Source organism: Dunckerocampus dactyliophorus, chromosome 9, assembly GCF_027744805.1.
Source record: "Dunckerocampus dactyliophorus isolate RoL2022-P2 chromosome 9, RoL_Ddac_1.1, whole genome shotgun sequence".
In the NCBI taxonomy this organism is placed as follows: Eukaryota; Metazoa; Chordata; class Actinopteri; order Syngnathiformes; family Syngnathidae; genus Dunckerocampus; species Dunckerocampus dactyliophorus.
In genome coordinates this window covers 16328626-16341349 of record NC_072827.1, presented here as the reverse complement: position 1 = coordinate 16341349, position 12724 = coordinate 16328626, and the positions used below count along the sequence as shown (strand labels likewise).

The 12724-nt window shown below is 39.9% G+C and overlaps 1 protein-coding gene across 3 annotated transcripts in view; it reads right to left on the bottom strand.

Moving 5' to 3' along the window:
- The window catches only part of slc39a10 (solute carrier family 39 member 10), a 41269-nt gene extending 32804 nt beyond the window's left edge, over positions 1-8465 (bottom strand). For 2 of the 3 annotated variants that reach the window (XM_054786963.1, XM_054786959.1), the window contains exon 1: positions 8250-8465. The gene's annotated coding sequence lies outside the window, so the exon portion shown is untranslated. Of the gene's footprint in view, positions 1-6953; positions 7342-8249 lie in introns of those variants that run through there. The other variant, XM_054786962.1, reaches the window with a different exon arrangement.
- Positions 8466-12724: the final 4259 nt, after the last annotated feature.

The following is a 12724-nucleotide window of genomic DNA, read 5'->3' as shown; positions in this document are numbered from 1 at the left end:
TTGGAGGCAAAATTATCCAGTTCATCTTAATTTGTAATTCATTTATTTGTTTATTATTCTGAGACAGTTTAAGAAATCTTAACACATCCCCTATTGATGACGCAACCTAGCTGTGTCCTGCAAAATTTAGGGTGACAAGCTGCAACAAGTTGTCTAGGTAATGTAGCACTGCAGCTAGCGCGGCAAAAATATGTGCCACACCTCTCAAATAATAAACCTTACCTCTGGCAAATAAACTATACTTGCAAGTATCATTATCACTAAAAGCTGTTGAGGAATAGCTAAGACAGAGAAGACACGCTCATCAGTACAAAAGCCTGAATGTACGGTAGCAAAAATAAAGAGTAAGTGCTTAATACACATAACAAAAGTCTAGCTGGTACTGCGTTACAACAGAGACTAGAGTATAGACAGAGAATAATACAACATTGCACAGAGTAACTACACATCTGAAAACTGAAATTGACACAGTAAGTTGACTGACACTGTCAGCAGTCAAAGGGAGAGACTTTGTAATCTGTAACTGGTTTTTAAATGGTTCTATTATAATTTATATGCCAAAGAATATATCATTATGCATATCATTATCGCAATAAGCTGCAATGTATATGCAATCAAGATTTTAGGCCTTAAACTACACTGCTTGGCCAAAACAAAGGACAGGCACTAATATTTTGTTGGATCACTTAACTTTGATTACAGCACGTATTCACTGTGGCATCATTTCCACCAGCTTCTGCAATGCTACATTTATTTCTGTCCAGAGTTGCATTAATTTTTCACGAAGCTCTTGTATTGATGGAATATTTGGGCCACTGTGCAAATTTCCCCCCCGCTTTTTAACAATGTGTTGGACAGTTTTTAACCCAATTAGAGTAGTGTAAGCAATCTCCTTAGATGTTTTGTCATGCAATAATTTGATCCTTCTGAAACAGATAAACATCTTTTCCAAAATATCTTTCTACATAGTTATAAAGGAAATTAAATGAGAAGCTACTGACTGCTTAATTCAGGGTTAAATGACTTGTTGCCAACTGAAACATATCACTCCGATAGGAGACTCTTACCTATTTGCTTAGTTAAATCCAGGTGTTTACCCTTTTTTTGGTCACGCCATGGACAGTATACTGTATCTTTAGGCTTAGCGTATTTACCATTCTCTTAACCAATAGTATGTTCCGTCTACTACACAAGCTCACATGTCTCGGGAGGCACTTCACTATTGATCAGGTGACAAATTCACGCACATTTGTTAATATTCCGTAACATTGCACATAGTTTAGGAACACATTTTATTGGCTAGACAGTTGACATACGCGTTTAGCAGGTGATTTTTACCACTTGCCTTTTTTGTCCCATAACCCTCAGGATCTTTTAAGAAATGTCTTATCACCATCATACTGCGATCACAACAATATCACCACCTACGTACAGTCATCTAAGTCTTATCTTATAAGTGGCACTGAAGTTTCCAGCATATCTTTTAACAAGGTCAAGCCCTGTTTAAAAGATATGATATATTAACTTCTCATTAGAACAATGGGAACGTCCAAGAAGGTCAATGAAGATTCAAGAAGAACTACTGTAGATTGACCACAAGTTGGCAACGTCTTTTGGAGCCACCTCTGAACAACTGCATATTCCAAGATCAAAATGTCTGACATTCATTCCCATGAACGTTTGAGTGCAATTGTTCATTGGCCAACAGCTACAGCTTTTACTTCTTTGACATTTTACAGCATGCAATGATATCCTCAGCAATAGATATGAATAGTAAAAGAGTTCATTTGTAAAACAAAATTAACATACTTGACCCATGAAAACCACATCATCACATGTAAATGCGTCAAGCCAAGCTCACAAGAGTATTTGCAATGGTCAAGCTTCTTGGGATCTTCTGTACTTCCGTACTTTGGACAAAAGCAATATTGAAATAAAAATTGAATACGTAAAACTGCACTGAAAGCATTCTAAGATTCATAATGTTCCAACATAATATTCTTAAGCTATATTGGAAACTGTACTAACTTTGCAATAATAAAGTAGCATTGGTATGTGGAAGCTGCAAATAAGGTTTGATAACACAGCTTGCTAACAGTTTAGTTGACAAACCAAACAATCATATAACGACTTGAGATTGTGTGGGGTTTGTATATCAAGACTGAGCAGAGCAAATTACCTCATGTTAATGTTGTACAAATCCAAGATTTTGGGCTTAAATGTGCAGAATGCACTGCCTCTGTTGTGTTGATTGTATTTATGATGAACAGTAGCCGCCGCTGTCTCTTGTAATTGGTGGGCAACAGTCCAAAACACAGTTTTTATTCTGTTTTAACTGCATCATTGATTTTTCCGTCTGCTTTGCAAAAATCATACAATAATTGAAAGGAATGAGTGGACTAACTGCCACTATTTACAGTATATATGCCGACACATACCATATTGATGGGTCTGCTACAAAGCTTGATGAAACAAGGTTTTTTTTTTTGTTTGTTTGAACTCAACGCTGTCTTTGATCCAAACTGTGCAAAAAACTGCAGGCGCACCAGGCAGGAGGAGACTACAACTGATTGTGATGTGAAGCAGGGTGTGTTCATACTAGTTTCATAGACCAAATGTGTGACCAAAGTTGACCAGTCAAAGCAAATGTGTCAAGTAACAACCTGATTAAACAGTGCATGATGTGACCACCTTAGGCCTGACACAATAATCAATAAATCAATTAACCGCACAATACATAAAAACAAACTCAATTTTGCCAGCCTCGATATATTGGCATGTGCATGCGTGTGCTTGCCTTCTCCCCCCCCCAAAAAAAAAAAAAAAACAGGCTGGATGAGAAGAGGAGTGCACGAACCCTCCTGTCAGTCGTTCAGTCTCTTGCTCCCAGTGGGTGGAGGCGGGGCCCGTGGTGAGTGCACACACGGAGTGGTGGTGCAAGTGAGGAGTAAAGCGGCATTTACACTTGCACGCAATTTGCCTCCGCATTGTCCCACAATTTGACGTGGCAACACGTGTCATTTATTTATGTATTTATCGCACACCGGAAGAGTGTAAAGGCTAGTTTGCGCACTGTTTGCACATAAATTACGCACACAATTCGTGACAGACAATTAGCACGAACTGACCACACGACTTATTTACACCTTGTCAAGTAGTTACGTCTAGTGGACGACAATAGTACACGCATTGGTCCCTCATTCCCTCAGGTGTTGTAGAGCCTGACAGCGGTCGGTATGAATGACCTGCGGAACCTCTCCTTCTTACACCGTGGGTGTAACAGTCTGCTGCTGAAGGAGCTGCTAAGGGAACCTACAGTGTCATGTAGCAGGTGAGAGGTGTTGTCCATGATGGATGTCATCTTAGCCAACATCCTTCTCTCCCCCACTTCCTCCACGGAGTCCAGAGGACCGTCCAGGACAGAGCTTGCTCTCCTGATCAGTCTATTGATCCTGCTCCTGTCCGTGCTGCCCCCTCTCCAGCAGCACACAGCTAAATAAAGTGGAGTTAACTATAGTGATAATCAGATTACCATAATCTGCAGTATATAATTCTTTTTGTATAAAATCATTGGCGATTTCTTCAGAACCAGTGTCTGTAATCTGGGATTTCATTCATGTGGTCAGTTTTTTTTTCCCCCAATAAGCTCTTTTATGACCAACCAAGGACAAAAATCGGCATTTTGCATAATTGGACCTTTTTTTGTGAGAGTAATCCATTATGCTGTGCCTGAATATTATGTAAACCTTCATGTCAGCGAAAAAAAACACAATGTGAAGTTTTCTTTTTATCAACTGGTAACAATAATGAGGGGTGAAGCATGAATACTCTGATGTCAAGGTTCGCTTTACAGGTAGCAATTAACATATTACGAATTGATTCATTCATAATAGACATGAGATTTGGGAGATGTGTGTACACATTATTCAAGAGAAAGAAAGCTATGATGATTCATGCATTTTCGAAACTGTGAGGCCATTTTATAACTCAATTCGACAAAAGAAGAAACTAGTGGTCAATTTGGAATTTTCACGTGTATCCGTATCGGCCTGAATCTGACAGGCCGATATCAAGAAATCAATTTAAAACTGGGATATTTCGGCTCAGATGCAGCTGCATCTCTTTCTCACTCCTTCCACTGCTGTCTCCAGCATTGCTCCACCCACGGCGCCATCTGATTGGTTAAACAGGCCACAGCACATGTTAGTGGCAAAGATAATCTGAAGCGGACATTGTCTCCAAACACTCATACACACGCACACAAGTTTTCTCGTGTGGAAAACTGACAGCAAACACACATGTCAAGGTAAACGCAGAAAACACTCTCGAAATTGTAATAAACATCCCAGTGCTCTACATCTCACAACTACTTGCGTTACAGTGAGCAGCAGAATAACCTAAGAGCCGAGTAAACATTAGCGCCAGCTCTGCTAGCGCGTAGTACCTCCCGACATGTCTGTGAATTACTTGAAAGAAGGCTGCTCATAATGTCAACAGTCAAAACAGTCCCGTGATAATAAAAGCGTGTGTGTGATTGAGAGAGAGCGCATAAAAAACACAATACACTTGTTTTGCTGGAGGGAAGCACGCCAAGGTGGAAGCTGTTAGCTAGCTTACCATAACATTAGTTCGCCAGTCTGGCACTGTCTAAAGGTCCAGCAGACTATTATGTATTGGCAATGGGGAGAATGTATGTAATGGTGTGTTTGTATTTTTTTTATTTCCTTAGTCCTTCATTAAAGCAGACCCCCATTATTTGTATGTTTTAAGTAAAACAAAATGTGTGATTATCTTGTTTTTAACTTTGACTTTGGAAAACAGTTCTGCCTCTTTTCTGATATTTCGCGAACCAATCCACTAACCGTGTTTGGTACATATTGATTTGGTCCATCTCGAGCCTATCCGATTACTCGATTGATCAAAACAAGCTTCAGATTAAAACACTAAGACAATAAACATTAATTGCCGCCCTAATATATAAAACAACTGACATGCTTCCAAGTATCCAATTGAGTGCTTATTCAGACTAAATAGACCCACTTTTCATTTTCTAGTAACGTAGCAACTTGTGTTTGTCTTATCCTGACATGATATAAAAAGTATTTTCTATAAATATGCTGTAGCACAGTAAATTTGTATAACAGAAGCCAGTGAGTGAGTAAACAATATAAGCTTTGCAATGTATGGGACAGAGGGGTGTCACAACATCTTGTGAGATTAAAACGTGGCAGGATTTCTCATTCAGAAAAAAAAATGATTCATGGGCAATGGGATGATAAATAAATTAATCATACAATAAATTAAAATTAACAAAATTTTCCCGGCCTCAATATACTGCCATGTGCTGGGCTGTACAGTGCAAGCATTTCACTCGCATATGCGCCTAGAAATAGATTGTGCGAGTAGAAAAAAATCAAAAGGGAGCACATGTGTGAGTACGTTTTTCAACCCTTTCATTTGAATTTTGCTCCTGAAAAAAAGTCCATACACACGTTGATGTGTGATGACGTCTCAGTTCCACACAAGCTACACTCGGTGACGCAACTAACTAGGCTATGTTATCAGTTAGATACTGGAGTGATTCTCCTGTGAAAAATGAAAATGGACTCGTATTTTCAAAGTGCAACCAAGGAGGGAGAGGAAATTGGTGAGAGAAATGTGAGAGGAAATGCGAAATCTGGGACAACTGAGATGAGAAGAGATGGCAACAGCTAGCGTTAGCACTAGTGTTACAGACAGTGCTAGCAAAGTTTAGAAGTTTAAATCAGATTGGATCAAACTCTTCTCTTGGTGAGAGTCTGAGAACCACCTCATGTTCTGTAAATATTGCAAAGGGCAGAAGCAGGCAAGTGTAAATAAATAAATAAATAAATAAATAAATGAATGAATGAATGAATGAATGAATGAATGAATGAATGACAGCCCAACAAAACACAACTCCAAAGCGGCACATCACTGCAGAGACAGCTGTCTCTGTCATGTAACCACATTTGCCAACTCCACAGTAAGAAAAGCAGCTACTGACTGTCCTAGAAGCCACCAGATGACATCATTGGCTATTTGTATATTATTTGCAAATGACGTAATGACGTAACGATGCTGTAGGAAAAAAAGCATAACCTCATAGGAGAGACAAAAAAGTGACTAAAAACACCTTAATTACGTTTAGAACCACAAATAAACTTGATCCTTGGTTTGCTAATTTAAAATGGGCCATCACTTCATCAAAATAAAGTAATTTTAAAATTTTATCTTGGCCAGCGCCTACCACCTTTTATCTTGCAGTTAGGACTGCTTGTTTCATTTATCACACAGCGTTCTTCCATCACATGTTGTGGCACACTGACAGGTAAGTGACGGAGCCCGAATGAGGCTTGAGTGTAATGAGTAGTAATTTAATGAAGATTAAGAAACTTTTACGTTTTAGATACCACTCTGTGAAACAGGATGAGATCCACCCCGGCGGCATCGCCTCTCACGCATGCGTGATTCATGGATGCGTAGAGCTCCACTATGCTCTCAGTGCGCCGCGGAAGCGGACTGTGCACTGGCGGCTTGTGACTGCCTTGGGCCAGGCGGACCTCTCAGCAGCACCCCCTGTTGCTCAGTGAGAACAGAAACTCCTCTACAATATGTGCTTTCGCTTTTAAGAGCCCAAACACCAGAAAACTCTCAGACGACACAAGAAAGTCACTAGATTTGTCGCAAGTCGCCAAGAAGCTTTGCAATGTCACCAGATCTATTTACATGATGCTACAAAACAAACCAGCCTTGATGGTGGCCGCTGCTCTGGATAGGCATGTGATGATTTCCAAAGTGGAGATGAGGAGGCAGCTCAAGATCAAAATGAACATTGCATACTTATACACATGCCAGAATGACATTACATTGTTTTGGTTTATAATTCACTATATTTATAAATGCAAAGTATTATTATTATTGGAAAATATTACCTGACATGGTTGTGGTAGGTTTGGTTGACATCAACGCTGTTGTTCTTGTGCAATGTGACAAGTGGCCATTAGTAATGTAATTGCATGCGACGCGACCTCAGTCATGTTATGTGACGGTATGTGTAGCTCAGTACATGTGTGTACGGCATGTTATTATGCCGGGGTGCCAGGTGACACCTCTACTCACAGCATAACTGCTGCGTTCAAAGACTGCCGAACAAAGTGCAAAATTTTAATGCTTGACAAAAAAAAAACTGCCAGTGAAACAAAGACATAAACAAGTAAAAAATCATGGGCTTTCGAACAGAGACCCTGACAGCAAAGTATTGCCCTTCTCAAGCAGCAGTGGGTGCTGCTGTGGGTCCCTCCCCCATCTGAACGCACTCACACACATAAAATGTCATTACTACTCTCTCCAACAGCATCCATTACAATTACAGACCAATATTAATTGCAAATGCACCATTGCCACTTACACAGAATGCAATGTAAAATGCTTGGGCATGGGACTTCATAAAAAATAGTTCTTGAAAACTATTTCATTTATCTTTTAACATATTGTTTAGTAGTAATAGTGCAGTGTTTGTGCATTGGTGTACCACAGATACATTCTATATTCATTCAGAGGGTGGGATGAGTAGTTTCTATGAAGACCAACTGTTAATATATAAAAATTTCCAACGCACCTGATAACAGACGGTACAGAAAACGGATGGCTAAAGTCTGAATGACGATTTACGCCTTCTCTGTCATTAACATACATTAACGTTGCTTTGAAGTGGCCGAGCATGTGCCTGTGCCGTGACGGCGAACTCACACAGTCCCCATTTAAAGCTTCCCAAGAGGACATGAACTAAATTGCCAAAGTTGAATCACTGTGATTACGCATCTACACAACCTATCCGTATGTTCCATCCGGCACGCGGTGAGGATAAAACACACGATGGAAATCTTTCGGCACATGCAGTGTGATTAACAACTACAATGGCCAATTTAAGCCTACACCGAAAATAGCTAAATCAACCCGCCTCTCTGATTACATTGTTAGCATCCTGCTAGCACTGGTAAACGACAGCTTCCAAAAACAATGTAATACTTCAACAAGCTAACACTAGCTAGCTGACGACATACAGGACATGGGCATACAATAAGAGACATCGACGAGGACAGTCTTTAACATATGTGATTTAAAGTCAACGTTCAACAAGTGCTGAATTGTAGCCAGAGCGTGAGGAAGGCAGCTCGGGTCCATGTTGTGGGAGTGTATGAAGAGAAAATGCGTTTTTATGTAGTTACCTCACTCGAGTGCCGTGTGCATCTCCTCTCCGCTCGGTACCAAAAAAAAAAAAAAGAAAACATTTCCGCGTATTTTACGTCAAGCGACACGCAGACAACTCATTCACCAATGCTTTCTACGCATTATCTTTCAAATCACAAAAGAGGGGGAGCAACTGCTTACGCAGTTCACGCAGTGGATTGCATGGCGGCACTTTCATGAAGACTGCGGCAGGCTGCCCTGTCATGTGACTAGCTGGGAACAATCACATAGCAGTGTTGGAGCTTAAAGGTGCCTTCCCCTGTAAATGTTTGTGAATGCTTTGCGTGTTATTTTAATGCTGTGTGTTATATTCGATAAGTTCATGATTAAAATTGCTATACTATACTATATTTATATCATATAATTAAGTCACAATTCCACAATGCCCCACAGTGGCCTAGTGGTTAGCATGTTGACCTCACAGTCAGGAGATTTGAAAGATCTGGGGTGTTTTTGCAGCTATAATTTTTTTTTGCTTCATTTTATTGTGCACCATTGTGCAAATTTAATTAACAGCAAAATCAAAAGTCAAAGAAAGTAAGTGTTCAATCCAATCACTCTAATACAATTCTTTTGAGGGCCATAATGTGTTTGGTGGTGGGGGGTGGGGGCGGTTGTTGGGTTTTTTTGGCTTTCTATTGCTAATAATGTGTTGTGATGTAATAACCAGTATCAAAGTCTTTAATTTGTATTTGCACACAATTTCTGAAAAATACTGTAAAAGACAGTATTCAAAGTCCCCCATTTTTGTATGATTCTGATTTTATCGAAGGTTTTCGCCCAAATTTTGCATCGGTTCTCGTACACTGTCAAGGTTATTGTACTATATTGCCGTGCCAAACTTGTATTTTACCCTTTGGTACGTGTAATGGCCATTTATCCATCCATTTTCTTCCACTTATCCAGGTCCGGGTCACGGGGGCAGCAGTCTCAGTAGGTAGGCCCAGACTTCCCGGTTTCTGGCCACCTCTTCCAGTTCCATCGGGAGAACACCAAGGCATTCCCAGGCCATCTTTGAGACATAATCCCTCCAGCGTGACCTAGGTCTTCCCCGGGGCCTCCTCCCGGCTGGGCATGCCCGGAACACCTCACCAGGGTGGCATCTGGACTAGATACCCGAGCCACCTTACTGGCTCCTCTCAATGTCGGTCGCTGTGCTCTGAGCCCCTTCCGGATGCCCGAGTTCTTCATCCTATCTCTTAGGGTGAGTACAGCCACCCTACGGAAGAAACTCACTTCAGCCGCTTGTATCTGCAATCTTATTCTTTCGCTCACGTGGAATGTATTTTGCGGAATATATAGTTAAAGCTGTTAAAGCGTCTCAGTTAAAATTAAGGTCAGGAATTGATTATCAAAGGGTTGTTTCTATTTTAATTTTGAATTACTGCGTCAACTGCTTTTTCTGTCTTGGCAGTGGCACTTGTCATTACGCAATACGTACCCGGAACGCAATCGCTTCAACTGGGTTCTACGCATGTGCAGAACGCGTCTACATCCGGTCAGCCTACTTTTTGGAAGTCACATGTTAGGCACGTGTAATCTATGCCATCCGTCGATCTATTATACGGCAGCAGGCAATATACGCCCCCAAACTCCCAAAAACGTTATTAAGATAGGTCAAAATTTGAGAAATTACCACATAATCTTTTTTTCTTATATCATTTCCATGGTGCAAGTGGACAATTTATAAGCCCTTTCTTCTTTGTTCCATAAATTATTTTACGCTTTTTTTCTCCACTGGAAAAATACACACAAAAGCATTTGCTAGGAAGATATGTTTGGATGGATGGTATTTCTCCGTTTAAAAAAACAAAACAAAACTCCAGCTGAATCTGCTAGATTCATCCATCATTGCACTCTGCTTATGGTTGTTTACATTGAAATATCACTGAATTTTATGCGTTTTATTCTATTTATTTTTGTATGTTACACTAACCGGATATGACGTTTACGTCTGCGCTACGTGCATTGCGTAAGTTCTTACGTAGCTCCGTCTTGGTGGGTGCCATAAGACGATAGAACTACCGCATGCTAACGAAGTATTTTAACAAGACTCACTTATGAAATAACTTCCCAACATATTACATATATGAAGTACGGTTATTGACCGTTTATGTTTATACATTTAAAAAAAAATAACTACCACAGCACATGACGTCGCAGAAGCGCCGTCGTAGAAATTTGCAAAAGGAGGAAGTGACATACCGGTAGTCCTCACACATGCGTGGCACTGATTGCATTGCGGGCACGTATTGTGTAGTGACAGCACTTTCTTCACCGTCGTTATAGAAAAGCATTTGCTTTTTCCGTTTCCGTCTTCACAATAAAAACAAGTCCGTTAGTACAACCATCAAATTAAAAGCGGTAATATACATCGGAAAATCAGTAGTGGAACATATAACAGTGCTTCAACTTTAAGTTCATTACAGCTCCTATAGCCAAACAATACTCATTAATGCATAATGCATGAAGTCTATGTGATGTGTACATTGCCCGACAAAGCTATCACATCCAAAACCACATGACATCTTTAATCAACACATACGATAGGTGTTTTGCTTCCATGTCGGAATTTTTAGCAGCTGACATTTTACTAACTGAGATGTAAGAAAGACGATATTAAACTATAAAGACATGAAAGATGTTCCCACAGATATCCTGCAAGGAGACGGAAAACTGTAATGATCAACATGGCTCCGTTGTTAAAAAGAGATGTTTATTTAACTACTGTGTTTACGATTTTGGGTTTAAATTTGTTATTTGGCTGATTTTCACTCAGATTTCAGTGGGGTTTTGCTAACCATTGCCTGGTTTCACAAGCATTTAGTGACATCATGTCTACTGTCTACTGGACTAGATTCCGCTTGCAGGTAGACCGAGACTCATCTCCTCAGCGGTCCCAGTCCATCTGTTTGGTCCTGGACTGAGTCTACACTTGACTAAACAAACCGTACTAGCAGAGCAAATAGACTAGAGTTTGTTTTATCCGGACCAAACATAAGAGAAGAACCACTAGCCAGATGTTCATTATTCTAAACAAAGATACTTGTAGGATAGAATCTTCCATAAAATAAGCATGACTGAGCACAGTCTGTATTGATTTTTTGGAACGTACACTTCCAGTCAGTTTTGTTTACTTTGGACACATGCATTATATCCAGATAATCAATGAATTGACATGATGTGCACCAATCAATTCTTGTGTTAATAGAGTCCTTGGTGGATGGATTGGATGCTCTGAACAAATACAGCTAATTTCTGTCGTCCTTGCACCAGAAAAGTCTGATTCTCAGCAGTTAATCGTTCCAAGTTTCCCCTCTCATGTGTCCCCTGATCACAAGGAGATAAGCACAGAGTGATCAGCAGCGTTCTCTCTTACATCTTGCCCCAGGGTTTGTGAGAGTCATTAAAGCAATGCTGAAAGTATCATTTCGGCTTCCTGCGTCATTTAGCTAGTATCTGATCCCAGCAGACGCAAGATAATAAGTGCCAATAACCACAATGAACTACAAGTTGACTCAACAATTGCTGTATATACAACCTTGAATGGGGAGCAATTTCCTTTTTAAATGCCCTTGCTGTTGATTACCAAGACAATATTTCAAACACTACAACTGGAGTTTTAAGTGGCAATCTTACGGCCTACACAGCTCAGACTGGCATGTGATATGCAGCATTGGCTTCTGGCAAAATTGCATATATTTTTCGATGGTGACGTGATGATAAAACTTTATGCACATTTACAGACAGATGCATGAATTAATTCAAGTGAAACCTAGAGTAGTGGTATACTTTGAATTCAGGCCCGACAGATGTGGATTCAGATTCTGATATTAGGGAATAAGAAAATCCCAATGACCGATATATCGGGTATTACTATTTACATTTTTCAATGAAAAAAACTCACAAAATACCTGCTTTTAATGTTTTAAAAATAGTTCCAAACCCTTGTTACAAAGATACAAATTGAAATACTGCTCCAAATATAAATTATAATACTTTTATTATCTCAAATTGTGTGGAACAAGCAGCATATGAACAATTTGAACACAAACTAAATAAAAAATATGACGTGCAAAAAGGCAGTAAACATCTGGGAAATAAAATAACCCCGGCATGTCTATATTAATTCAAATATTTACTATCACATTCCCCCTGAGTAACAGAGTTCTTACCATTACGGCCAATCTTACAGAGGTAGGCTATAGTGCAAAAAGTGTGACAATTTTAGTAAACATCTATTCTCTTTCTCTCTCTCTCTCTCTCGGGCCTTACTGTGCATGATGGTAACATCAAAACGAAATTGTCCATTTTCTCCCTTTTGATCCAGTCTGGATCTTGTGTATGTATGCGTGTAGGGGAGTATATGTTCCTGGCAATATTGGCAAACCAACAGGCCCAGTGACACTCTCTCCTGGAGGGCAGCCAAAGACGTAAAGAATAGAAAGGAGAA